This window comes from Leopardus geoffroyi, chromosome B2, assembly GCF_018350155.1.
Source record: "Leopardus geoffroyi isolate Oge1 chromosome B2, O.geoffroyi_Oge1_pat1.0, whole genome shotgun sequence".
Lineage (NCBI taxonomy): Eukaryota > Metazoa > Chordata > Mammalia > Carnivora > Felidae > Leopardus > Leopardus geoffroyi.
In genome coordinates this window covers 33092684-33120231 of record NC_059332.1, presented here as the reverse complement: position 1 = coordinate 33120231, position 27548 = coordinate 33092684, and the positions used below count along the sequence as shown (strand labels likewise).

The 27548-nt window shown below is 46.4% G+C and overlaps 2 long non-coding RNA genes across 9 annotated transcripts in view; one reads left to right on the top strand and one right to left on the bottom strand.

Annotated features, from left to right (window-relative positions):
* Positions 1-27548, top strand: part of LOC123608268 — a 55209-nt gene that overhangs the window by 22234 nt on the left and 5427 nt on the right. For 2 of the 8 annotated variants that reach the window (XR_006717156.1, XR_006717158.1), the window contains exons 2-7: positions 1782-1949; positions 2864-2999; positions 8065-8308; positions 14761-14910; positions 17187-17339; positions 19335-19502. This is a non-coding gene — a long non-coding RNA (uncharacterized LOC123608268). Of the gene's footprint in view, positions 1-1781; positions 1950-2863; positions 3000-8064; positions 8370-9700; positions 9920-14760; positions 14911-17158; positions 17340-19334; positions 19503-26784; positions 26831-27548 lie in introns of those variants that run through there. The other 6 variants (XR_006717161.1, XR_006717157.1, XR_006717160.1 and 3 more) reach the window with 6 other exon arrangements.
* On the bottom strand, positions 13569-17149 carry LOC123608270. Its single transcript, XR_006717164.1, has 3 exons — positions 16991-17149; positions 14433-14578; positions 13569-13882 (listed from the first exon to the last, which is right to left on the bottom strand). It is a non-coding gene; the product is annotated as an uncharacterized LOC123608270 (long non-coding RNA).

Sequence of the window (27548 nt, the reverse complement as noted above, 5' to 3'; positions counted from 1 at the left end):
CGAACTCCCGGACCGCGAGATCGTGACCTGGCTGAAGTCGGACGCTTAACCGACTGCGCCACCCAGGCGCCCCGAGAATTTTATTTTTTGAGGTAGTCCTGTATTGCTATGAACTCCCCTCTTGAAACTGCTTTTGTTGCATCCCATAGATTTTGGAAAGTTGTGTTTCCATTTTCATTTGTCTCCAGATATTTTTTAAACTTCTTTGACTTCTTTTTTTGACCCATTGGTTGTTTAGTAGCATGTTGTTTATTCTTAAAAACATTTTTTAATGCTTATTTATTTTTGAGAGAGACAGAGCACGAGAGAGGAAAGGGCAGAGACAGAGAGGGAGACATAGAATCCGAAACAGGCTCCAAGCTCTGAGCTGTCAGCACAGAGCCAGACATGGGGCTTGAACTCGGGAATGGTGAGATCATGACCTGAGCCTAAGTCGGACGCTCAACCCACTGAGCCACCCAGGCACCCCGGCATGTTGTTTATTCTTAATGTATTTGTGTTTTTTCCAGTTTTCTCCTTGTAATTTATTTCTAGTTTTGTACTCGTGTGCTTGGAAAAGATGCTTGATATAATTTCAGTCTTCTTGAATTTTATTGAGACTTGTTTGTGGCCTAATACATCCTGGAGAATGTTCCATGTACACTTGAGAAGAATGTATATTCTGCTGCTTCTGGTTGGAAGTTCTGTATAAATCTATCAAGTTCATCTGGTCTAATATGTCATTGAAGGCCAATATTTTCTTATTGATTTTCTGTCCGGATGATCTATCCATTGATGTAAGTGGAGTGTTAAAGTCCCCTACTATTATGGTATTACTGTCAATTTCTCCTTTATGTCCATAAAGATTTGCTTTATATATTTAAGTGCTCCTGTGAAACAAACTCTTGCTGCACATAATGTGATTGCAAGAACCCGATCTCAAAGGATACATGCTGTATGGTTCAATTTATGTGACATTCTAGGACAATGGTGATGAGAACAGATCAGTGGTTCCCAGGGCTTAGGGGTGGGGGAAAGCATGCCTACAAGGGGGATGATGGAATTATTTGGGGATGATGGAACTGTTCTGGATCCTTATTGTGGTGATTACATATATCTATACATGTAAATATTGTGGAAATGCTCACCAAAAGAAGTCAGTATTACTGCATGATAATTTTAAAAACCATCTATATCCAGCTGGATAACTATGCAATAAAACAACTATAGCACAATGTTGTTCATTAAAAAAAGTGTTTTTTTAACGTTTATTTATCTTTGAGAGACAGATTGTGAGCAGGGGAGGGGCAGAGAGGGAGGGAGACACAGAATCCGAAGCAGGCTCCAGACTCTGAGCTGTCAGCACAGAGCCTGATGCAGGGCTCAAACTCACAAGCTGTGAGATCATGACCGGAGCGGAAGCCAGACGCTCAACTGACTCAGCCACCCAGGGGCCCCTAGTACAATGTTAATGGGAGAATCTAGGGGGTGAGAATAAGTGATCACTGGGCAATTCTTTTAGCTTTGCTATCTGCTTGAAAATTCTCGTAACAAATATTGGAAAAAACTATATCCAGAATGATTCTAAGTTAGAAGATTGAAGGCATCACACCTATTAACAGTGAGACTCTCTCTGAAGGGTGAAATTGTGGGTAATTAAAATTTTCTTTTTATATATTTCTGTATTTTCTATAATGAGCACCTATTATTTTATTTAGAGAGAGTAGAGGCTATATTTGATTTTTTTTAAATAGCTCTCCCTGACTCAGCATTTTGAAATCGTTTATTTATTTATTTTTAAGACAGACAAGAAGAACGCAGGAGGAGCAGAGAGAGAAGGAGAAAGAAAATCTCAAGCAGACTCCACACTGTCAGTACAGATCCTCATGTGGGGTTTGATCGCATGAACCGTGAGATCACGACCTGAGCCAAGATCAAAAGTCAGACACTCAACCGACTGAGTCACCCAGGTGCCCCATAGGCTATATTTGATTTTAAGTCTTTTTTTTTTTTTCATGTATATGTGGAATCCATGCTTCTTGTAAGGTTCAAATGGTCCAGAAATAGGTAACCCCATAGGAAAAGTCCCTTGTATCAGTCCTAACACTGTTAACATTCTGTGGGTAACTTAAAGAATAAATCTTAAATTCAAGTACATTTCTTTCATGTTATGTCACCATTTAGAAATGAAGCAGCTCAAACATATTCCATTTTTGTTTCCCATTACTATCACCTAACAATAAAAGTTTTATATTTACAAGGAAGAACACAGGCTCTTTTCTAGGTTCAAGGCAGAGAGCCTGAGGTGCAAAGAAGGTGTGATAATTTTTCCTGATTCCAAGAACTGAGCCAGGAAAGAGTTTGCCTCCTTAAAACACGGGGCCGCCGTTCTTTGTTATTTTAAAAGCTGTAACTATAAAGATTTCCTTTCAATTTTTCTTTTGTAACTTAGGTCAAAACTAGAATGCTCTTTTGTTGTATGTTTATGTGTTGCATTGCCCCAATTATAAAATATTACCTGCTGAGAAAACGGAGGCCAGAGTGGAGAGGGACTGTGGTTGGGGAGTCTACTTCTGACACAGCCACCAACTCTCTGTGACCCTTCTCTGGGCCTCCCCTTCCTAGACTATATTATTTTTATAATGAAGAACAAAACCGAAGAGTAACAATAAAACCCTCTACTGGGCAGCGGCGTGGAGGGTGCTGCAAAGACTGCTGGTTGTCCTACATGCCATTCTTCCTGAGTACAACATTTTTTGTATTTTTAGCTGAGCACATAATTGACCCACAAAATAGACTGTTTCCTTGCCTCCCTTGCTAGATGTGGTCAGTGGAAAATAAGCAAAATGTTTTTAAAGGGAAGGGGTGTTTTATTTTTCTCCAGTTACTCCTTTCTAATGTCTGGAATGTGGACATGATGGCTGGAGCACAAGCACCTACTTTAGGCCATGAGGAAACTTTGGGAATGAAATCTACGCACTGCAGATCAACCAGATAGAGCCTGGGTTCCTTGTTCGGTGGTATGTCATGCTAACCCTGGACTGCATGCCTGCCTCTGGACTTCTTTTTTTTTTTTTTTTCTTTTTTAACATTTATTTATTTTTTGAGAGACAGAGAGAGACAGAGCGTGAGCAGGGGAAGGGCAGAGAGAGAGAGGGAGTCACAGATTCTGAAGCAGGCTCCAGGCTCTGAGCTGTCAGCACAGCGCCCGAAGCGGGGCTCCAGCTCACGAGCCATAAGTTCATGAGATCATGACCTGAGCCGACGTCGGGTGCTTAACCGACTGAGCCACCCAGGCGCTCCTGGACTTCTGGAATGTGAGAGGGAAATACACTTCTGTCAAGTGTAATCCGCTGGTATTTGGGGATTTCTTTTGAAAAATTTAAAGTCCAGTTAGCAGACCGTGTAATATTAGTTTCAGGAGTACAAGATAGTGATTCAACACTTCCATACATCACCCAGTGCTCATCCGGACAGGTGCGCTCCTTAACCCCCATCACCTGTGTAACCCATCCCGCCCCCCCCCCCCCACCTCCCCTCTGGCAACCATCAGTTTGTTCCCTATAGTTAAGAGTCTGTTTCTTGGTTTGTCTCTCTCTTTCTCTCTCTCTTTTTTCCCCTGTTGCTCGTTTGTTTTGTTTCTTAAATTCCACACATGAGTGAAATCATACGGTATTTGTCTTTCTCTGCCAGATTTATTTTACTTAGCGCAATACTCTCTACTCCATCCATGTTGTTGCGAATGGCAAGATTTCATTCTTTTTCATGACCGGGTAATGTTCCATTGTATATATAACCACTACCTCTTTTCTTTTTAATTCTTAACATTTTATTATTTTTTTATTTTAGAGAGAGAGAGAGAGAGAGAGAACGCACGAGCAGCGGGTGGTGGCGGGGGGAAAGGCAGAGGGAGAGAGAGAATTTCAAGCAGGCTCCATGCTCAATGCAGAGCCTGATGTGAGGCTCGATGCCCTGACCCTGGGAACATGACCTGAGCCAAAATCAAGAGTAGGATGCTTGGGGCACCTGGGTGGCTCAGTCCCTCGAGCATCTGACTTTGGCTCGGGTCATCATCTTGCAGTTCATGAGTTCGAGCCCTGCATCAGACTCCCTGCTGTCAGTGCAGAGCCCGCTTCGGATCCTCTGTCCCCCTCTCTCTCTGCCCCTCCCCTGCTTGCTCTCTCTCTCTCAAAAATAAATAAACATTAAAAAAAAAAAAAAGGAGTCAGATGCTCAACCAACTGAGTCACCCCGGTGCCCTGACACCACATCTTCTTTATCCATTCATTAATCGACAGACACTGGAACTGTTTCATTAATTTGGCTATTGTAGGGGGGCGCCTGGGTATCTCAGTCAGTTGAGTGTCCGACTCCTGATTTCAGCTCAGGTCATGATCCCAGGGTTGTGGGCCTTGAGCCCTGTGTCGGGCTCTGGGCTGAGCGTGGAGCCTGCCTGAGATTCTCTTTCTCCCTCTATTTCTCTCCCCTACTTGCTGTCTTTCTCAAATGAAATTAAAAAAAAAAAGGCTATTGTATAGACTGCTGCTATAAACATAGGGGTGCACGTATCCCTTTGAATTAGTACTTTTGTATCCTGTGGGTAAACACCTAGTAGTGTGACTGTTGGATTGCAGGGTAGTTCTATTTTTCACTTTTTGAGGAACCTCCATACTGTTTTCCAGAGTGGCTACACCAGTTTGCATTCCCACCAACAATGCAAGAAGGTTCCCCTTTCTCTGCATCCTTGCCAACACGCGTTTTTTCTTGTATTGTTGATTTTAGCCATTCTGACAGGTGTGAGGTAGTGTCTCATTGTGGTTTCGATTTGCATTCCCCTGACCATGAGTGATGTTGAGCATCTTTTCATGTGTCTATTGGCCATCTGGATTTCTTCTTTGGAAAAATGTTTATTCATGTCTTCTGCCCTTTTTAGTTGGATTTTTCATTTTGGGGGTGTTGAGTTTTATAAGTTTTTTATATGGTATTTTGGGATTTTGTTATTCTCAGCCTTGTACAAGGCAGGAGAATCAGGGCTGTTTCAGTAATTGAAGGGAGAGTTGATGAGGGCCTGAGCCATGGTGGGAAGCGGGTTTAAGAGATACGTGAGACATGCTAAGTGCCCATGCCTGAGGGGCCTTAATGGGGATTGCTGATTTGTTTGATCCGGAGTTCAGCAGAAAGGTCTGAACCAGAGAAACCATACGCTCAGAGTGGTAAAGTTCCCACAGTCACACAGCCAGGAGGGGCTGGACCCTGAATGATGTGTGTATCAGTTACCTACTGATAACCTCCAACATGTAGTGCGTAGGAGTCAGGGGTCTGGAAGCTGCTCACCTTGGTGGTTCTAGCTTGGGGTCTGTCATGAGATTGCAGTTAAGATGTTGGCCACGGCTGTGGTCATCTGAAGGTTGGAAGGGGGCTGGAGGAGCCATTTCCAGGATGACTCATTCATACAAGCAGCTGCCCCACCTTCACCCCGAGCCCCACCCCCACCCCGGTGCTGAGGGCCTGCCCTGTGTTGAAAGTTTTCCCCGAGTAAAGACCGATGCCACGTTCAGAAGTGCAGGGGAGAGACAGTGTAGCATAGAGGTGGCCTCTGATATGTTCCAGCAAGGGTGGCTGGGATGGGTAAGGGGAATGCTGTCTATAAGGCGTGTGGCCCACAATGAGTGTTCATGAAACACTAGCTCCTGCTGGGGATAGGACTTGATGTTCAAGTCCCAGCTTTGCCACTTGGTGGTTGTGGTGCCTCAGTGTGTCAGCCAAATGGGATGCTACTATCCATCTCATGGGGTTGGCATGAGGATTAAGGAAGGAAACACATGGGGCACCTGGCTGACTCCATCAGCAGAGCATGTGACTCTTGATCTCAGGGTTGTGAGTTCGAGCCCCACGTTGGGTGTAGAGATTATTTATTTATTTATTAAAAAAAATTTTTTTTAATGTTTATTTATTTTTGAGAGAGAGAGACAGAACATGAGCAGGGGAGGGGCACAGAGAGGGAGACACAGAATCCGAAGCAGGCTCCAGGCTCTGAGCTGTCAGCACAGAGCCCGACATGGGGCTCGAACCCACGAACTGTGAGATCATGACCTGAGCGAAAGTCAGACACTTAACCGACTAGCCACCCAGGTGCCCCGAGATTACTTTAAAAGAACAAAAAAGGAAATACATGTAGAACATCTAAGCTGGTGCCTGGCACATCACAATTGCCCAAATAAAGCTTTACAGACATCCCTTGTTTTATTGTACTTTGCTTCAAAGATATTGCATTTTTTTACAAACTGAAGGCCAAGCAAGTCTGCATCAAGCAAGTCTGTGGACATCATTTTTCTAGCAGCAAATGCTGCTCACTTCACGATTCTGTGTCATGTTTTGGTCACTCTCATAATATTTCAAAAGTTTTCATTACTATGTCTGTGATCAGTGATTTCAGCTTGCTGAAAGCTCAGAAGATGGTTAGCATTTTTTAGCAATCATTTTTAAAAAAGTAATCTCTAAATTCAACGTGAGGTTTGAATCATGACCCCGGAATCAAGAGTCACTGTTTCACCCCTGCAATAAAGTATTTTTTAAATTAAGTATGTACCTGGGGCACCTGGATGCCTCAGTTGGTTAAGCTTCTGACTTCGGCTCGGGTCATGATCTCATGGTTTGTGAGTTCAAGGTCCACTTTGGGCTCTGTGCCGACAGCTCGTAGCCTGGAGCCCGCTGCAGAGTCTGTGTCTCCCTCTCTCTCTGCCCCTCCCCTGCTCACGCTCTGTCCCTCCAAAATGAATAAACGTTAAAAAAAAATAATAAAATAAAAAAAATTAAGTATGTACGTTGTTGTTTCAGACATAATACTATTGCACACTTAATAGACTGCAATATAGGGGCACCTGGGTGGCGCAGTCGGTTAAGCGTCCGACTTCAGCCAGGTCACGATCTCGCGGTCCGTGAGTTCGAGCCCCGCGTCGGGCTCTGGGCTGATGGCTCAGAGCCTGGAGCCTGTTTCCGATTCTGTGTCTCCCTCTCTCTCTGCCCCTCCCCCGTTCATGCTCTGTTTCTCTCTCTGTCCCAAAAATAAATAAAAAAACGTTGAAAAAAAAAAATAGACTGCAATATAGTGTCAACATAACTTTTTTACCACTGGGAAACCAAAAGATTCATTTGACTGGCTTTATGGTGGTGGTCTGGAACCGACCCACAATATCTCTGAGGCACGCCTGTATGAGGTTAATTATCCTGCTCGAAATCCCCAGGGGCCTGCCCATGCTGTAGCACCAAGGACATCCATAGGTTCTTCCGTGTAACCTTGCCAGCTGAATTTTACCCCCCTGCTTAGGGCCCGGCCCCTATCTTCCTGCACCCCTTTTCCCTCCACCTGACAGGCCATCCCCACGCCCAGCCCTGTCACTCTGTTCATCTCTTCCTGGAGTCCTTTTCTGGTGGGATCTCCCAGAAGGGGCTCGCCTTCCTCTGTCCCTCTCAACGCATGCGTCCTGCCTGTTTCTTGTGCCTGGCATCGTGCTGCGCGCAGCCTGGTGGGGGGAGTGGGAAGATCCACACTGGACCGGTTTGGGGGAAGGGGTGGGGTGGGGAGGGGGGTGGCTGACTCAGCTGAGTTGGAGGGCCTCCAGGGGGAGCAGGAGGGTAACCCAGCTGAGATGGTGAGCAGCAGAAGTGGGGGTGAGGAGGGTGTGGGTCTGGAAAGGCTGCCCGGAGGAAGCGAGCCTGAGCCGAGAGGTAAATGATAATCCCCTGCCACCTCCAGATGTCAAGCCAGCAGTAGGCAGCACTTGCGTCTTTTTCATCTGCACACTCTAGGTGCTCAATAATTGCTTTTGAATTTAATTGAGAGGAGGGTCATTTGAGGATCTGAAGAGTGATAGAATACCTGCTTTTCCCCCAAATATGCCCCACCAGCTTGTTCAAGGTGCTTGAAATCTCCCCCCATTAGATTCACGTTTGGCTTCAAAGCCAGTGCCTCCAGAAAGCTCCCTCTCAACTGTTCAGATCTGCACCCAGCATGTTCCGTGGGTGGTATCCGAGCAGCCCATTAGTCCCATCGAACTGATCTGACAAGCCATCTGTCACCCACAGCCCCAAGCCACCCTGAAATCGCCGAGTGTGTCGCCTGGCTCCGCTCCTCTTCTGGGCCCCCTCCGCCAACCCCCAAGTGACCTGATGGTGGTCCGAAGTCCCCTCTGAGTAACCCTGCCCCCAGCACTTCCCACCTGAGCTTTCACACTGGATGGCCTCACAGCACTTGTAGGAGGGAGGCGCACCGTCCTAGAGCAAGATTCAGGATGCCTCAAGCTGACACTTGACTCCGGTGGCTTCCACGGTGAGGAAATCTCTGCTTTCTCATAACAAGGTGGCAAGAAGTGAAATGGTGCCAGTGGTGGGTGAGTGGCTCAACAGCGTCGTCAAGTACCAAGGCTATTTTCAATCTTTGTCTCTGCCGTTGCCAACAGGTCAGCCATGTTTTTCTTTATGGTCACAAGATGGCCGCCCGTCGGCAAGTGTCACGTCTAGACGTGACAACGTACAGTGAACGAAGAGAGCTTTCCTGGAAGCTGCTAACAATTCATCTTTATGTCTCAGGGGCCATAATTACACCGCTGCTCACTCAAAATCCAATATTGCTGCAATGCTGGGAGATAATTCTCTGCGGGTCTCTCATGTTTCTGCACACCTCTCAAAGAGGTGTGTATAGCAAACAGCCTTAAAGGTAGCGTTTTCGTCCAGGTCAAAGGGCAAGTTTATTAAGATCTGGTGTTAAAAGACTCAGGTTCCCGGGGCACCCGGGTGGCTCAGTTGGTTGAGGGTCCAACTCTTCATTTTGGCTCAGGTCATGATCCCGGGGTCGTGGGATTGAGCCCCGCCTGGTGCTCCACGCTGGGCATGGAGCCTGCTTGAGATTCTTTCTCTCTCCCTTTGCCCCTCTCCCCTGCTCACACTCTCTCCCTCGAACCCTCTAAAATAATAAATAAATAAATAAATAAATAAATAAATAAATAAATAAATGGAAAGTTTCAGTTTCCCTAAGCTCGGGGTTCCTCTCCTATAACATAACCCACTGCAGTCACATGGCCACCCCTTACTGCAAAGGAGTTGGCTGCAAAGGAGTTTGGCTAGCTGAAATTTCCATTTCTATGGAAGAAGGGAGAATGGATATGGGGGCAATCGGCAGTCTCTGCCATAGTTACTCCAACAAAACTGTGGTTCCGTGAGGAAGTCAGGAGGAATGATGTTGGAGAGGCAACAAGAATGGCTACACAGAAGGGTTGGTGTCCTGGCCCCACTTTACAGATGAGGAATTGAGTTCTAGTCAGGGAGGTGTCGGGGCCAGATCTGGTGACCCCTGACTTCAGGTTTTCTCATCATTTCCCTGCTTCTGCATCAGTACAGGTCAGGGAAGGTCACGGCAGGGAAGGCCTTCTCTCTCTCCTCAAAACACTCAATCCCCTTGGCTTCCACGAGAGCTCTGCCTTCTGTTCGTCTCATCTTCGGTCTTGCTGTTTCCTTCTCCACTTTCTCTTGCCAGCCTGTCACTGATGGGATTACCAAGGCTCAGCCTTTGCCCTCGCGCCTGTGTGTGTTCCTTTGGCCTGTGGCATTACTAGCATCTCGTCACCATAACCCCCTCACTCCTGTCTGCCCTTTGGACCGCTCTTTGTGCTCTGGACTTGTGTAGCCAACTGCCCGCCAACATCCCCGCTGGGATGTCTTACAGGCACCTCGGACGTCACAAGTGCAAACTGACCTCGCTGGGTCACCCACAAACTTACTTCTCTTCCACTCTGGTCTTGGCATCTTCGACATCTCCCTCTCCCTCTTCTTCTGCATCCACTCCACCCCAACACCACTGTGCCTGGACCGTTGCTGGAGCTTCCTCCTGCCTCCCTGAAGCCACCCTGACTGGCCAGCCACTCCTTACCATCCTAAAATGAAGGTAGGACACTATTCTTGTTCTTAAAACCTTCAGTGGCTATTATTACTTTTAGGAAAAAGGCCAACATTCTTTTCGTGGTGTGGCAGCCATGTGCCCATCCCCCATGATCAATTCTTTCCTTCATTTTTAAAAATTTATTGGGGGCACCTGGGTGGCTCAGTCAGTTGAGTGTCTGACTTCGGCTCAGGTCATGATCTCGCGGTTCGTGAGTTCGAGCCCCGCGTCGGGCTCGGTGCTGACAGCTCAGAGCCTGGAGCTGCTTCAGATTCTGTGTGTGTGTGTGTGTGTGTGTGTGTGTGTGTGTGTGTGTGTGTGTCTGCCCCTCCCTGTTCATGTTCTGCCTCTCTCTCTCAAAAATAAACAATAAAACATTAAAAAAAATATTTATTTATTTATTTATTTATTTATTTAAATTTTTAAGCGTTTATTCATTTTTGAGAGACAAAGAGAATGCAAGCCGGGGAGGGTCGGAGAGAGAGACAGAGACAGAGACAGAGACAGAGAGAATCTGAAGTAGGCTCCAGGCTCTGAGCTATCAGCACAGAGCCTGACATGGGGCTCAAACCCATGAATCATGAAAGAACTGTGAGATCCTGACCTGAGCTGAAGTCAGATGCTCTACCAACAGAGCCACCCAGGTGCCCCTTTATCTTTTTAAATTAATTAATTTTTAAATTTATATGCAAGTTAGTTAGCATATAGTGCAACAATGATTTCAGGAGTAGATTCCTTAATGCCTCTTACCCATTTAGCCCATCCCCCGTCCCACCACCCCTCCAGCAACCCTCAGTTTGTTCTCCATATTTATGAGTCTCTTCTGTTTTGTCCCCCTCCCTATTTTTATATTATTTTTGTTTCCCTTATGTTCATCTGTTTTGTCTCTTAAAGTCCTCCTATGAGTGAAGTCATATGATTTTTGTCTTTCTCTGACTGACTAATTTCACTTAGCATCATACCCTCCAGTTCCATCCACGTAGTTGCAAATGGCAAGATTGCATTCTTTTTGATTGCCGAGGAATATTCCATTATATATATATATATATATATGTACCACATCTTCTTTATCCATTCATCCACCGACGGACATTTGGGCTTTTTCCATACTTTGCCTATTGTTGATAGTGCTGCTATAAACATGGGGGTGCATGTGTCCCTTCGAAACAGCACACCTGTATCCCTTGGATAAATGCCTAGTAGTGCAATTGCTGGGTCGTAGGGTAGTTCTATTTTTAGTTTTTTGAGGAACCTCCATACCGTTTTCCAGAGTGGCTGCACCAGCTTGCATTCCCACTAACAATGCAAAAGAGATCCTCTCTCTCCACATCCTTGCCAACATCTACTGTTGCCTGAGTTGTTAATGTTGGCCATTCTGACAGGTGTGAGGTGGTATCTCATTGTGGTTTTGACTTTCCTTCTTTATTTTTTGAAGATATTATTTTACTTTATTTTATTTTATTTTTTTGAAAGCAAGAGGGCGTGAGTAAATGAGGAACAGAGAGGGAAAGAATCCCACAAGGGGTAGAGAAAGAGAGAGAGAGAGAGAGAGAGAGAAGCGGGGCTCGAGCTCATCAGATGCAGGGCTCGAATTCATGAACCGTGAGATCATGACCTGAGTCAACTCAAATGACTGACTGACTGAGCCACCCAGCCGTCCTAAAGATTTTACTTTTAAGTAATCTGTACACACAATGTGGGTCTCAAACTCACAACTCCGAGATCAAGAGTCTCACACTCCACCAACTGAACCAACCAGGCGCCCCCATTCTTTCCTTCTTTAGAAAGAGCATCCTTGCTTATAGCCAGGCACAAAGCCATTTATGTAGACTCCATTTCCCAGCCTCCCTTATAGCTGGGATGGGCCAAATGATTAAATCATGACTGACTGGATGCAGGCAGGTGTTGGGTTCTAATGTGTGTGTGTGAGGGGGGCGGGGGGGCTTCCTTTGCTCCTTTTCTTTCCGGCTGACTAGAATGCACACATGAGGGGCGCCTGGGTGGCGCAGTCGGTTAAGCGTCCGACTTCAGCCAGGTCACGATCTCGCGGCCCGTGAGTTCGAGCCCCGCGTCAGGCTCTGGGCTGATGGCTCAGAGCCTGGAGCCTGTTTCCGATTCTGTGTCTCCCTCTCTCTCTGCCCCTCCCCCGTTCATGCTCTGTCTCTCTCTGTCCCAGAAATAAATAAACGTTGAAAAAAAGAAAAAAATTTAGAATGCATACATGATGGCTGAGACTCCAGCAGCCATCTTGGACCATGAGGAGGAAGCTAATACTGGGGCCAGTAGAGCAATAAGACAAAAGGGGCCTGGTCCCTAACACTGCTATGCACACACCTGCCAACCTATGGGCTTTTCTTACGGGAAACAGAAATAAAATGTGATCTAATTTAAATCACTTATTTTGGTTTTTCTCAGAGTCCAACCAAATCCCATTCCAATCACATGGCCCCTACTGCCCTCTGGGGTCTCAGCTTGTGGCCCTTCACCTTTGCTCACTCTGCCCTAGCCATAGTGCCAGTTTTGAGTTTTTCCTCTGCTGTGATGCAGGGCCTTTTCACATGTTCTTCTCTCTGCCCAAAGCACGCTCTTTTCCTGGCCATCTCCAACTCACACTTCAAGCCTTAGCTGGGGTTTCACTTACTCAAGGGAAGCCTTTCCTGACTGCAGAGGCATACCTAGAGTATTTGATATCCAGAGTAGATTTTTTTTTAAAAGATATCCCTCTTCTATACGTGATTTTCAACGTTTTTTTTTTTTTTAATGTTATTTTATTTTATTTTTGGGACAGAGAGAGACAGAGTATGAACGGGGGAGGGGCAGAGAGAGAGGGAGACACAGAATCGGAAACAGACTCCAGGCTCTGAGCCGTCAGCCCAGAGCCTGACGCGGGGCTCGAACTCACGGGCCGCGAGATCGTGACCTGGCTGAAGTCGGACGCTTAACCGACTGCGCCACCCAGGCGCCCCTATACGTGATTTTCAGTAATAATCATGACATGAATAGCAACCGTGACCAATAAAAAATGCAGTGCAAAATTTCTTTTATTGAATTTCATACATATAATCATCATAGTAAAAAATAAAACAAATATTATAGTACAATAAAATGTTTTAAGCAATGGATTAATACCTTTTAATCAATGCATTTTTTGAGGAAAGGGAAAAATGTCTATTTACATCTCTTGTGGTAATAAATGATAACACTGCATTTTCTGTTTTCCAGCCTTCTGCAGACATGTCAGACTCTGTCAAAACTGATCTTTGCAGGGCACCTGGGTGACTCAGTCGATTAAGCAGCCAACTTTGGCTTGGGTCTGATCTCGTGGTTTATGAGTTCGAGCCCCACATGGGCTCACTGCTGTCAGTGCAGAGCCAGCTTTGGATCCTCTGTCCCCCTCTCTCTCTGCCCCTGTCCCCCCCCGCCCCACCCCTGTGCTCTCTCTCAAAAATAAATAAAAAACATTTGAAAAACCCTGATCTTTGCATATTTTTAAAAATGTTTATTTACTTTTGAAAGAGAGGTGTGGGAGGGGCAGAGAGAGAGAGGAAGACAGAGAATCCGAAGCAAGCTCCAGGCTCAGAGCTGTCAGCACAGAGCCTGATGCGGGGCTTGAACTCACAGACCGCGAGATCATGACCTGAGCCGAAGTCGGACACTTAACTGACTGAGCCACCTGGGCTCCCCTGATCTTTGCATATTTTTATATTCAAGAAGTAGCTCAGATTGATCAAATTTATCAATTTATCTTTGATCATAATTAACCAAAGAATATCTTCAATTCATTTTTATTTGGAAATGTTCTTTCTCACCCGAAGCAATAGACACACAAATAATTAGGGAGAGCCTTAAACATAAGGATGTTTGGTGGAAATTCAGAAAAAATCCATTTCAACAAGAAATTCCAGAAATTGCGTTATTGTCCACATGTAGTTCTTCAGGATCGATTCTAGCAGCTCTCAGATAACTTCCCTAAGTTGAAAAATTTTAAACAAATAGGAACTCCAAATGGTCACATAGAACTATGCTACCAATGTTTATTCCAAACGGACTGTTTAAATGAAGGACAGTGCAACAGGGATTCGAGACACAACATTCCTCTGAAGTGAGCATGAACAATTCTGCATCCACATGACCGCGGGTAGCTGGTCCCGGGAGTGGCTCAATGACTGGGAATTGTCCCAATTAATTTCCAAGCAGAATACAATGTTTTTTAAGGGATAAGTAATGAAAATGTACTAATTTGAAACTTACATGTATATTACTAAAAATTAACAGTAATGGAAACAATCGTTGAGGTCTTAAACCAACAACAGAACCTGGGGGGAGGACACTGTTTAGAATTGCTGGTATGCAGTGATAATAAAAAGCAGACTCACTTTTAGTGGGTTCTTATTGTTTTAAAATTTGGTACTGACGACACCCCTTCTTGCTGCCTGCATCGGGGCGGATGCTCCCTCCCCCCACCCTCGGGTGTCCTCCTCGGTAAGGCTCCTTCCATGTCCCTTTGAGAGGCACTTACCTGAATTACATGTGCGTCTGTGTCATGACTTTGTCATCTGTTCCCCGCTAGCTTGTCTGCTCCTCGCGGGCAGTCACCATCCTGCTCGTGGCTGTGCCCCAGGTCCCCGCCAAGTACTCGGCGCCCACTAGGGCCCCAGCACACAGCTGTTGAACAAATGTAGGTGAGGAACCTGGTGCAGAGTATATACTCAACAAAGGGTAACTACATTCACTGTTTCCTGCAGCATGTTTAGAGCCTGAAACGTAATAAATGTTTGAATGCCGCCACACTTAACATCAGGAAAATGCCGCCTGACTTTTGAAGCATGGATTTTCTCTTCCCAAAGGTCATTCTCGGAGGGCAGCAGTCACATCCGCTTCATCTCTGGGATCCCTTGAACACCAGCAGAGGGTCTGGTACAAAATAGGAGCCGATGAATATCCAATCAGCAGGGTTTATTGAGGATCTGCTACACACCAGGAATATTCTTTCATGGGTATGGTTTCTACCAGTTACAACCCCCCGGGGTGGGCACGAGTGCTTTCGCTTTACAGATGAGGACAGTGAGACCCAGAGAGGTTAGAGGACTTGCCCAAGATCACACAGCCAGTAAGTGCAGAACCAGCTTTATTCCAGGTCTCCCTGGGCTCTAAAGCTCCTCTTCTTTCCAGGCCTCCTGGTTCCCCAACAGGGTGTGTGGGCCGGGAGGGAGGTGGCTGCAGTTCAGGGGTAGATTGGGTGGGGGTGGGGAGCCTGTCCTTCTTCAGGCTGCAGGAGCCTGGGCTTCAGGTTAGGCGTGTGCCAGGTCCCCGGCATGACTCCTGGCCCCGCACAGTGGTGAGCACTTCTGGTCCTTCCGTGGGGTTGAGGCGCCCCTGCACAGATGGGGTGGCCCTGACTGAGGGTTTGGGGCTGGGTGGCAGAGGTGAGCTCCACTGTCAGTGAGCTCCCACCACCGAGAGCTGTGCACCCTGGGAAAGGAAGGTGGAGAATGGTTGGTGATAGGAGCATCCCTGTAAAAGATTAGAAATACTAAGTCTGGGGGCGCCTGGCTGGCGCAGTCGGTTAAGCGTCCGACTTCAGCCAGGTCACGATCTTGCGGTCCGTGAGTTCGAGCCCCACGTCGGGCTCTGGGCTGATGGCTTAGAGCCTGGAGCCTGTTTCCGATTCTGTGTCTCCCTCTCTCTCTGCCCCTCCCCCGTTCATGCTCTGTCTCTCTCTGTCCCAAAAATAAATAAACGTTGAAAAAAAAAAAAAAGAAATACTAAGTCTGGCCCAGAGCTGGGCACAGGCAGAATTGGGCACCCGAGGTGCTCTGCCAACGACAAGGTCTTCTATTTCTCCTCCATGTTCTATTCCCTTGCTCTCCCTTTTACGATCCACGGGGAACACGGCTCACCCCAGGGGTTCTGTGGGGAGGGTGGGCTGCACACCTGATGGGGGCACCTTCAGGACCCCGGATATTGCTGGTGCACGCGTCCAGCCACCAGGTCGCCCTGGACCGAAGCGGTCCCTAGGCTCCTTCCACGAGGATGTCCCGACAGCTGCCCCGCTTCCCCCGCCTCCTCTCCGGCCCGCGGCCCACCGGCCAGGCTCTGCTGTGAACCGAGGCCCGGGTGCGGACGAGCCGAGGGGACCCCGGCCGGCGCGGAGAGAGGAAGAGCTATGAAACCGGGCTGGGGCTGGGTTTGGGCGTCTCAGGCGGTTTCCTGGCGCCACCTCGTGGCTGTGGTCGGCGTTGCCGCGCCTGCTCTGAAGGGGCTCCAGGCTCGGGGCGTCTGGCTGGGGTTGGGACACTTTGGGCTCTTGGGCTGTGACACTGAAGCGAATCCCCACCTCTGTTCCTGTCCTTTGAGGACGAAACAAGGCTCCGAGGGCCCCTGAGGCCTGTGGCAAGCGGAAGGGTGGGGAAGGAAGCACTGAGGGGTCCAGTCTAGAGAGGCAGGGATTGGGGGTGACCCTCCCTGGGGCTCAGGAGGGGAACAGTGCCCCACTACCTGCATGATAGCTCTCTTGACCACGAGTCTAATCCCATAACCTTTCTAGGTGTTCATGTGTGGCCCAGGTGAGATAACCTGGGTTGGAGAGGGCATTGTCCACTCTCTCCTGATCACTGAGGGCAGGTGCCGGGAGCTGGGGCCACAGCCCAGGCCCCAACTCTTGTCTGGGACCAGAACTCAGGGTGTGGCTGCGGAACAGAGACAAGTTCCCTGGGCCCGGCCTGCTCACCTGTGGGGCTTCCAGCTCCGAGGCAGCTCCCGTGTCAGCACGACTGTGTCCATCCATTGCCCCGAGACATCTCCAGGCCCAGCAGCCAAGGGCAGCAGGGCAGCAATGTGGGAGACCCTGGGCCCCGCAGGACTCCTCACAATACCCCAGGACCCTCGCCAGCAGTGCCCACGGCTGCTCTGGTGCTCAGGGAAGTCCAGGAATGCCCCTTGGGAGAGGGTGTGGCCATCTATTGGACTGCTCTGCCTTAAAGCCCCCACGGCCCAGGGGTCAGCCCTGTAGCTCACCTGGCTGGCTTGACTTCTTGCAAACTCCCGCCTCAAACTTTCCATTTTAGGTGCACTCACCTATGTTCCTTTGCATACCAGCTTCTGGGACTTCATGACTTCTGGGCACATTCTTCTCTCCACTCTTTAATTTCTGCCTCAATCAAAAGAAAATCTTAGAAAATCTTATCAGGCAGGATTTGCACGTGCAGAAATGAAAATGGTAGTCAGTATATAAAGTAACAGAAGCCCGAGAAGGGCTGTCTATTTTTGGCAGGTGACAGCTTCCAGGGAAGGTCAGCTGAACAGAGCCTCTGGTCACAGTCTGCCTTCGGCTCTCCTGAGAGGGGACTGGAGCCTCTTCTGGAGAAGCCGGTGAGGTTATGAATGGGTCCTGAAAACCTGGGGCTCCCAGCAAGTCGATGGCGAGGTCTGTGCCTGTGTGTATATGTATGTGTGTATGTGTATATGTGTGCCAATGTATATGGGGGTGGGTGGGCTCCTCTGGATTTCTGCTTCTCCGTTGCCGCTTGTTCAATCATGAGGTCAAAGCATGAGGGTTCCCAGCTGACAGAGGTGGTTGTGCCTGGGGGAGCAAGAGGAAACTCATCAGCAAAGGATCAAGAGCATGTGGAAGCTGGGCCAGGCTGCCCTTTTCCCTATGTCATATTTTCTGTAGTCAACACTCACTATTTTACCTAGGGGCATATAGACTATAATTTATTTTATTTTATTAAAACAATTTTTTAGGGGCGCCTGGGTGGCTCAGTCGGTTAAGCGGCCGACTTCGGCTCAGGTCATGATCTCATGGTCCGTGAGTTCGAGCCCCGCGTCGGGCTCTGTGCTGACAGCTCAGAGCCTGGAGCCTGTTTCAGATTCTGTGTCTCCCTCTCTCTGACCCTCCCCCGTTCATGCTCTGTCTCTCTCTGTCTCAAAAATAAATAAACGTTAAAAAAAAATTAAAAAAAAAACACAATTTTTAAATGTTTATATTTATTTTTGAGACAGAGAGAGAGCATGAGTGGGGTGGGGGGTGGGGGAGCAGAAAGAAAGGGAGACAGAGAATCTGAAGCAGGCTCCAGGGTCTGAGCTGTTAGCACAGAGCCCGATGCGGGGCTCGAACCCACGAACCATGAGAACATGACCTGGGCCAAAGTTGGACACTCAACCGACTAATTTTATTTTAAAAGACAGCAGAGGTATCTCATGTGGTCTGGCTGCCCTCTCTGTGCCGGGTGCTCGGCTGGGACCTTGGGCTCTCCCTTCACCCTTCCCGATGTCCTTTCCCCTCCACTGTGATGGGCCCCCTTCTGTACCCCACATCATCCATGGTTTACCCCTTCCTATCGGTGGGACACATCCTCTAACTTCCTGAGAAGGGCTGGTGGGAGGGAACGCTTTCAAGAATGTCTTTAGTTTACTCTCACATTTGATTGCTACTTTGGCTGGCTCCAGAATTCTGTGTGGGAAATCACTTTCCTTCAGAATGTTGAAGGCGACGAGGCGTTGGCTGCTTGTATCTAAGGTTGCAGCGGAGCGGTCGGAAGCCATTCTCGTTCCCGACCCTTTTTAGGAAAGTGACCTATTTTTCCTCTTTGAAAGCTCATAGAATATCCCTGTCTGAAATATCATGATGATGGGCGCTGGTGAGGGTCTATTTTTGTCCATTGTATTGGCACCTGACAGGCCATTTTAGTCTGGAAACTCCTATCCCTCACTTCAGAGAAATGTTCTTGAATGCTTATCTTTTTTTTTTTTTTAATTTTAGAAACCGCTTTATTGGGATAAAATTCACATACCATACAACTCACCTATTCAAAGTGCACAATTCACTGGCTTTTAGTATATTCACCAAGTTGTGCACCCACTACCACAATTGATTTTAGAACATTTTCATTACTCCACAAAAGATAGCCTGTACCTCTTAGCTGGCACCCTTCCCTCAGTCCCCCATCTCCTTAGCCCTGGGCAACCACTCATCTACTTTCTGTTTCTTTCATTAAATAAAAAAAAAAAAGAAGAAGAAGAATTTATTTTTTAAGTCATCTATCCACTCAACCTGGGGCTCAAACTTACATCCCTGAGATCAAGAGTCGCAAGCTCCACTGACCGAGCCAGCCAGGTGCCCCTCCTTTACGTTTTGATAGATTTGCTTATTCTGGACATTTACATGTAAACGGAGCCATACGATATATGGTCTTTGTGTCTGGCATGGCTTCAAGGTTCATTCCTTATATTTCATGCTGACATTTCATTTCTTTTTATGGCGGAATGATATTCCATTATATGGCTATGCCACCTTTTATTTCCCCATTCGTCAGCTGATGGACATTTGAGTTGCTTCCACGTTTTGGCTTTCTGATCAAATAATTTCCATCTTTCTGTTTTCTGTCTCTTTCTGTTCCCTCCTCTGCACTTCCTGCAGTTTGGGTGCTGACTGTCCTGAACGGGTCTTCCATTTGAGCAGGAGGAGATAGACGTTGGAGGGGGGACAGCGGACAGAGAGAAAGGGCAGCCCGCCCTCCACTGTTTGGCAAACGTGTGTTTACCATGAGTGGTCGCAGGAGCCTTGCCAAGGCCGAGGCCTCCACAGGTAAGGGGAGTCTGAAAGCATGGGGACCTGGGGTCGGAAGGAGCCGTAGGAGAAGGGATCCCTCCATCAGACTCCAGGCCCCCAGCAGTGCCCCTGAAGAAAGTTCACCTGCCCCCCGGGACAGAGCAATGTCCCCTGGGACATCATGGTCTTGGTGTACCATAACTGCATCCCTTTGGGAGAAAACACTGTCCCTTCCCACTCGCCTCTTCCCTGATGTCCTATTCTAGTGGTTTGGGGATGGTCACTTCCGGACTATTGAGCTGCCCCTCTGGGGAATGAGACACTTGCTAGATTCCCCCTCTTTCGGGCATCCTCCCAGATCACCTTGGAGCCCTCTTCTTGATGGGTCTGCAGTGGGGGCCGCGGTGCAGGTGGGAACTGGCAAAAAGGGAGAAGCCTCAACATCACTTTGCGCTGGGCTGGGGGTGGGGCTGCCCGTTGTCTTTGGGGGGGGGCGGACCCTGGGGGCTGTTTGCTCTGGGGGCAGCTTTAGAACAAAGGAGTAGAGTGCGCAAGTACCTGGTTTTCCTGGTTTTGCAGTTTTAGCAATTCCAGGGCAACAGGAAAGTCCCTCTCCATATCCTGGGCCTGCAGCAGGGCTCCTCATGGTCCAGCACGCACACAGGTCTCTGGGATTTTGCCTGAGATTCTGCATCTCTAACAAGTTCCCAGCTGAGGCCTGTGCTGCGGGTCTGGGGACCACACTTTGAGAAGCAAAGCTTTAGGTAATGTTGAGGGGCGTTCTGGGAAGAACAGTATTACCTCATTCCCTAAAATCATAGTGGCTTAAACAAGTTAGAATTTCCTTCTCTCCATGGTCAGAAAGACCAAGGGTGAGCTTTTCAAGGCTGGTATGCCAGCTGCACAAATGTGAGGGACCCAGATTCCTTCTCTTACTTTCTCAGGGTCACACAGCCAAGATGTGGCAGAACTACTGTTTGAACCCACATCTTCTGGCTTTAAATCCCATGGTCTCAGGGCGCCTGGGTGGCTCAGTCAGTTAAGTGTCAGACTTCGGCTCAGGTCATGATCTTGAGGTTTGTGAGTTCAAGCCCTGCGTCGGGCTCGGGCTCGGGCTCTGTGTTGACAGCTCAGAGCCTGGAGCCCGCTTGGATTCTGTGTCTCCCTCTCTCTCTGTACCTCCCCCGCTCATGCTCTGTCTCTCTCTCAAAAATAAATATTTAAAAAAAAATAATTAAAAAAAGTCCCATGGTCTCTGCTCAACCTTGTGTGATGAGTGATGGGTGGCCATCTAGGACATGCATCCAGTAGGAGTTCGTGGTCGTGGGGCATCAGGAGCAGGTGACTGTCAGGGGTCCAGGCAGTGCCAGCAAGGCCTCTGATCAGATGAGCAATGGCTGGGTCCTGGGGACAAGTTGGGGACCCTGGGGATTACCACGGTGTGTGTGGTGGGGGGAGTGGTAGTCAGAGAAACTAGGACTCCAGGCAGGGATGGAAATAGTGACCTCTCCCTGCCATCACCCCTGCTCTGACTAGCATCACTACAGGATCGTAGTACTCTTTGTTTTGCTTTTAATCACAAATTTTGAAATATTTGAAACATATGGAAAAATACAGAAAATGATGTAACAAATATCTATACTCTAACAAGGTTATTTGTTTGAAATATTTTGACTTATTCTGTATAATATGTATATATTTTAATTAAAACATTTTTAATGTCTATTTATTTGAGAGAGAGAGAGAGAACATGAGCAGGGGGGAGGCAGAGAGAAGGAGAGACAGAATTCCGAGCAGGCTCTGCACCATCAGTTCAGAGCCTGATGCAGGGCTCGAATTCACAAACTGTGAGATCACGACCTGAGCTGAGATCAAAATTCAGACACTTAACCAACTGCACCACCCAGGTGCCCTTATATATATATTAAAAAAAAAAAAAAGTCATGGAAAAAAACTGAAGCCCACCCTTGACCTCCTTTCTCCTTTCTCTGAAGTATTCTTTCCTTCCCGAACATGCTTGACAACTTACCAAATAAGTATATATCTGCAAACAATGTTGCTTTGCGTTAGAAAATTCTGCATGAATTACATCATCACATTGCATATCATTTTGCCAGTCGCTTTATCTCAACATGATGCTTCTGAGATCTATCAGTGCTGACTCGAACCCACTCCTTGTAATCTGCGTGTCCTTTATTTTCTGACGGCCACAATTTATCTACCTTCCTGCTAAGAATAGTTGCTCGCAGGAGTTCATGATTATAATCTACGCCGCAGAGAACCTTCTTGAACGTGACTCCCTCGGCACACAACACAGAGTTTCTCTGCGGTTGTCATCTGGAGGTAAAAATTTGGGGTGGTGATGTTTATACATCTTCCGCTTTACTAAGAATCATCCAACTATTCTCCAAAGTGGTAGCACGAATTTACGCTCCCACCACCAACTACAATTTCTGTCTCTTCACATGCTCCGCGAGGTGTATCAGTCTTTGCCAGCCTGTTGGGTGCAAACTGGTATTTTCTTCTTGTTCGAATTTGCATTTCATTCGTTACTAGTTAGACTGAACAACTTTTCACGTGGACTGGCCATTGGTAGTTTCTTTCTTTGCAAGGCCTGTTTAGATCTTTGGCCTATCTTTCTTTTGGGCTATTTATCCTTTTCTTACCGGCGTGTAGGTGTCCTGGATATCTTTTGTTGGTTACGCTGATTGCAGACATTGTTACAGCCCTCCCGTCATCTGATCCTGGGCAGGGACTGAGGATCAGTGCCGGGATGGATTAGTGATGTCTGCCACAGGTGTGGGAGGGGAATCCGCAAGGGCTTTGGGTTAAGGCAACAATGTGGAGGCCAGGTTATTAGAGAAGGGCCATTGAGGAAACTCCATCACAAGCAGAAGGCTCAGTAATGAGGCCAGAGCAGGTCTAGGCAAGTCAAGCCAGCAGGTGAGGCCCAGGTCACCAAGGCAAACCTCTAAATCTTTCTGAGAGACCTCTGAGAAGCCCATGGCTAGGATTTCTCTAGCCCCTTAGAACTTCTCTCATTGAATTGAATTGGATACATGTATCCTTCACTAAGGGAGACTGCGGGAAAGTGTCACAACAGATATATTGCTGTATTTGTGGAAGGGATATTGTTGAGGATGCTTTTTTTTTAAAAAAATTTCTTCTTAACATTTATTCATTTTTGAGATTGAGAGAGGCAGAGAATGAGCAGGGGAGGGGTAGAGAGAGACACACAAAATCTGAAGCAGGCTCCAGGCTCAGCACAGAGCCTGACATGGGGCTTGAACTCACAGACCATGAGATCATGACCTGAGCTGAAGTCGGACGCCCAAGTGACTGAGCTACAGGTGCCCCGAGGATGCTTTTATTACATCACATGATGTTATCTCAAAGAGGACCAGGGAAGAAATCTCTCTCCCATGTTAGTACAGGAATGGCCAGCTTTCTTCTGAATAACCGTGTTGTATTTATGTTTTGTATCTGATGATGTTATTACTTCCCTTTTTGCTATGGCCACCAGGAAACTCACAGCCCAATCCAGAGACCCATGGAGTAACAGGGTACAAGATTAAGGCCACTTTACCCCAATTTTGCCTCTTATTTGATGCAACAAGTCTTGTTTTGCATGAGTTTTGTTTTGTTTTGTTTTTTGTTTTTTGGTTAATTAGAATCCTTTTGAGATGAGATGGGGTAAAAATAATACCCCCCTCACTCTGCCACTGCTGTATTGTCTTGGGGTAGAACAAGGCCAGGGACTTGGAATGGGGGCTGGAGCTGAGAATAGGTGATGGGTGAGCTGCTGAGTAGTCCCAGAGAGAGAGGAAACAGGCCATTACACAGCAGTGGGAGCTGTTTTCTAAAACACCTGGGCCTGAGCGGTGCCACATTTCTGTATTTTTCAAAATAAACTTAAAATTGGCTTGGAGCCACTCCCTACCTGGCTGGCAGAACAACTGGCAGGGGCTATTATTGAGTCTCTATCCCTATTATATCAGCTCATGTGAGAATCTGGAGTTTCCCTGGTCCTTGTCCTTGTCCCTGTTGCCGTGGGGCCTGGTTCTTGACCACATTAGGCACTGCTCCTCTGAGAGGGTCTTGACCACAGAGCGTGTGGCCGCTGTTTGCAATGCCCTGTCCTGTCCTGCTCTTGAGTTCCACGACATACACGCCTTTGTTCTGGACAAAGTATGTTTGTATATTGAACCGTCTTGGAAGATGGAGATACTATCTCTCTTCAGAGCAGAGGGCAGGTTTGTTTACTGTCCCATATTGTCTCCTTCCAGGGCAAAGGTTGGGCAGATTTGCTTGTAGTTCCTTATAAAAGACTTGAGTTCGCTAAGCCTGGGGCTCCTCAGCTGTGATGCAGACCCACTGTGTGGTGGCACCCACTTGGGCTGCTTCACATCACCCCACGGGACTTGTGGGGCAAGAGGAACAGCGCAAACATGAAACTCACGATGCCCACTCTGTTTGAAGTAAAACAGTCCTTTGTCTCTGACCCACGAGTCTCCTGTCTTCTGCCAGTCTCCATGAAATGGTGGCAGGCTAGCTTGTTAGCTTCCAAGTAGGGCAAAGCCTCAGACTTTTCATAGCCTTTCCCAGGGTCCTAATAAGTACTACCTGTAGTGGCCCCATGACATGCCTTTTGGCTGCTCGAGCATTAAAAATGTTTTAGTTATGGTAAGAGAAATCCATATCACATGAAAATTACCATCTTAGCCTTTCCAGCATCTTTTGACCACATTCCCTAAATTTGGAGAGGCCTGCCTGCTCAAGGAAGAAAGCAGAACCATGAGTCTTTCTCCCAACTAGAGCTCAGCCTCTGCCAATCAGATGCTTGTGAGGGGCTGTGAATGGCAAAAGGGTGGTAGGTGGGCAGGAGGAAGGCAGGCACCTTTCTTTTCTTTTTAATATTTATTTATTTTGAGAGGGTGGGGAGAGCAGGAGAGGGGCAGAGAGAAAGAAAGAGCGAGAACCCCAAGCAGGCTCCATGCTGTCAGCACAGAGCCTAACGTGGGACTCAAACTCATGAACCTCCACATCATGACCTGAGCTGAAATCAAGAGTCAGACGCTTAACTGACTAAGCCGTCCAGGTGCTCCCTGGAAGTCCCTTTCTTGGTGAGGACAGTGGTGAGCTGGACTCTGGCTCTCAGAGATGTGGTTGTAAGTGGCTGAGGTTCTGATGCTCAGCCCCAGGGTCAGTGGAGTGACCTTGGGCGCCTCACCTGAGCTGGTCTGGACTCTCCCTGTCAGCATTCCCCCCATGTTCCACAGCTGTCCACACTTCCTTCATCCTTTCATTTCTGCTCTTGGGCAGGGTGGCTTCCTATTTGGAAGCCAATAAACAATGGCTTCCTCATTGTATATTTGTGACTTCTCTTTCTCTTGGTCAGTCTCACCAAAGGTTTGCCAATCTAATTGGTCTTTTCACAGAACCAATTTTGACCTCATGAATTTTCTCTCTCTTGCATTGTTTTCTGTCTATTAATTTCTGCTCTTATTTTTGTCATTTCCTGACTGCTGCTGTTTTTGAATTTATGTGGCTGTTCTCTCTGTAACTTGGACAGTTAATGTGTTATTTTCAGCCTTTCTTCTTTTTCAAGCTTTCAATGTGTTATGTTTTCCTCTTCTCATTGTTTTCACTGTATCCCCCAAGTTTTGATTAGTTTTCATCGTTTATTGTAAAATATTTAAAATTTACTGTTAATTATTTGACACATATGTTATTCTTGAGTATTGTTTTTCAAAATCTTTTATCATGGAAAACAAATACATAAAAGAGAAGAGAATATATAATGAACCCCTAGGTACCTACAGCCAGGTCCAATTGTGAACATATGGCCATTCTATTTTCATCTATAGTCCCATGTGCTCTCCCAACTCAAACCTCGTTTATTTTGAGAGTGTGTTTTAAATGTATGGAAAATTTTATTTATTTTTTTGGTTAATGAGTAATGATGTAATTACATTGTGGTCAGAGACTACAGTCTTCATGATACTGAATTATTAATGTTTCTTGAGACTTGTTCTATGATTACCATGTGGTCATTTTGTGTGAATATTCTATGTATTCTTGAGTGTATCTATTTCATGTGCAGGCTGGTATACATGTCCATTAGATCAAGTTTGTTAATTCTGTCATTCAAATCTTCTATACCCTTGCTGGATTTTTTGTCTTCTTGATTTGTTAATGATTGAAAAAGGTCTATGAAGTGTTCTGTCATGATAGTGGATTCTTTATTTCTCTTATGGTTCTGTCCATTTTTTTGCCCCATATATTTGAAAGCTAATTAGGTGTTTAGAGTTGTTATATCTTCGAACCAATTTGACTTTTATCATTATGTAATGATTTTCAGGATCTCTGATAATGTATTTTATCTTAAAAGTGATCTTGTCTGATATTAATAAAATTACGCTAAGTTTTTTGTGGGGGGATGTTAATGTTTGCTTGCTATATTTTTTTCATCCTTTTACTTTCAAACTTTCTTTGTCTTATGCCTTATAGGTGTCTTTTGTGAACAATATATAGCAGGATTTTAAAAAATCCATCTGTAGATTAATAGAATGTGTTGTTGAGCAATATATTAATGTCCTTCTTGAATAATGCAACCCTTTGACGCTGGTTATCCTCTCCTGCCTGACCTAATTTTGTTCTGTACTTCAGGTCTGTCCTTTTTGATTGGCCCCCTCAAACTCTACCTTATTGTTATTTTATAGGGTAGGGTTTGTTTGATTTTCCCCCCACATGTTCCTCATTTGATTTGCTCACTGTTTCCTCATGCATTTCAGCCTCCTCTTCTGGGATCATTTCCCTTCCTCCTGAAGTACATCCCTTAGTGTAGGTCTGATGGTATGCACTCTGGTTTGATTTTGTTTGGAACTTTTGAACAATTATAACATATAACCCATGTATAGAAAGGTGCACAAGACAACAATAGAATAATTATAAAATTAACACTAGATCCCCAAGATATTCCTTTTTAAATCATGCCTCAGTAACCGTCCTTTTATGTTAATCATACCCTTGCTTTTCCTTATAGTTCCACTGATATATAATCAGATATAACAGAGGTTAGTTTTTGCCTACTTCGGACTTTATGCAGGTGGAACCATACTGCACATGTTCTTGTGTGTTTCTTTCTCTCAGCATATGAGAACTATATATGAGTATACAGTTCTAGGTTGTTGCATGTAGGTACAACCCACTCATTTTTATTGTCATATTGTATTTTACCATATAATTGTTTAAATGTTTATTTATTTATTTTATTATTAAAAAAATTTTTTTTAACGTTTATTTATTTTTGAGACAGGGAGAGACAGAGCATGAACAGGGGAGGGTCAGAGAGAGAGAGAGACACCAAATATGAAGCAGGCTCCAGGTTCTCAGCTGTCAGCACAGAGCCCGACGCGGGGCTAGAACTCACGGACCGCAAGATCATGACCTGAGCTGAAGTCGGCCACCCAACCGACTGAGCCACCCAGGCGCCCCTGTTTATTTATTTTTGAGAGAGAGAGACAGTGCAAGCAGGAGAGGGGCAGAGAGAGAGGGAGACACAGAATTCAAAGGAGGCTCCAGGCTCTGAGATGTCAGCGCAGAGCCTGATGTGGGGCTTGAACTCGTGAACCGTGAGATCATGACCTGAGCCGAAACCACAAGTCAGATGCCTAACCAACTGAGCCACCCAGGCACTCTGGAATGTGTACTTTCTTAGTGGATTTATGTTGTTCATCACTTCTGGAGACTGCACAGTCATTATCTTTTTAAATATTTCATTTCCTCCTTTTCTCCTTTCCTTCTTTCTGAGATTCTGATAAATATATGTTATATTTTCTTACTCTGTCCTCTATGTCTCTTAAAATCTCTTTTAAACTCTTCATTTTCTTGCCTCTCTGTGTGTGCTTTTACCAGGTGATTTCTTTGGTTATAGCTTCAGCTCACTAATTCTCTCTTCAACTGTCTCTAATATCTTTTCAGTAAGGTTTTTGATTCCAACCTTTATATTGTTCATTTCTTTTTTTTTTTTTTTTTTTTTTTTTTTATTTTTGAGAGAGAGAGGGAGAAAGAGTGGGGGAG